A 1,137-nucleotide genomic window follows, 5' to 3' on the forward strand; every position below is an offset into this window, starting at 1 on the left:
CTGTGTTTGTCCCCCCCTCACAGCACCGTCGCTTGATAACCGATGTTGGTGTGTTTAAGACCCCGTAACTTAGCGGTTCGGCAAAATAGACCGATATAATAAGTACTAGGCTTACAAAGAATAAGTCCTGGTGTCGATTTCTTCGACAAAATCCTTTACGGTGGTGCTATAGCATGACCGCAGTCAAAGTGACAAAAACAAATATAAGAATGAAAGAATATAGATATACGGCCATATCACGTTGAATGCACAGGTTCTCGTCCGATCACCCAAGTTTCGCAATGTCGACCCTAGTGAGTACTTAGATGGGTGACCGCTTAGGAAACCTAGGTGTTGAAAGCATCTTACACAGGCGCAGATATGTGGAAAGAAACTTGCTTCCCAACCACATGATTCCGGGTTCAGTCCTACTGCATGACACATTGGGCAGGTGTCTTCTACTATATCCTGGGACCAACCAAAACCTTGTGAGTCGATTTGGTAGACGGAAACTGAAAGAAGCTCGTCTTCTCACATACACGACACACATTCACACAAACACGCATACAACTACACACACAAGGGGCATACACACACACTTGCACGCACACACACACAATGACACACACACTTGCACGCACGTACGTAAGCAAACACATGCACACACACACACACAGAGGAACGCACATATACACAACATACACACACACACGCACACACGAAAACATACACAGTATACACATACGCGCACGCACAAAAAATATACACACACACGGACACACACATACAGACACACATAAACACACACGCGCATACACACACACGCACACGTACCTAACACTCACAATCCCCCATACATCACAATCCCACACACACACGCACATCCACACACATACAAACACACAAGCAGACACCCACTACACATACATACGCACACACACGCACTCACACCTCTCACCAACACAACACACTCACACAGACACGCATACAATCACACACACATGGGCATAAACAACACACGCACATACAGAAGCAAACGCACGCACACACACGTACACAGCAACGCACATATACACAACATACACATACACAGAAACACACACAAAAACATACACATACACACACGCGCACGTACAAAATACATACACACACGCACAC

General features: G+C 45.8%; 1 pseudogene; it reads left to right on the forward strand.

Moving 5' to 3' along the window:
- Nucleotides 1–223: 223 nt before the first annotated feature.
- Nucleotides 224–342, forward strand: LOC128249128 (5S ribosomal RNA; annotated as a pseudogene).
- Nucleotides 343–1,137: the final 795 nt, after the last annotated feature.

Source organism: Octopus bimaculoides, chromosome 11, assembly GCF_001194135.2.
Source record: "Octopus bimaculoides isolate UCB-OBI-ISO-001 chromosome 11, ASM119413v2, whole genome shotgun sequence".
In the NCBI taxonomy this organism is placed as follows: domain Eukaryota; kingdom Metazoa; phylum Mollusca; class Cephalopoda; order Octopoda; family Octopodidae; genus Octopus; species Octopus bimaculoides.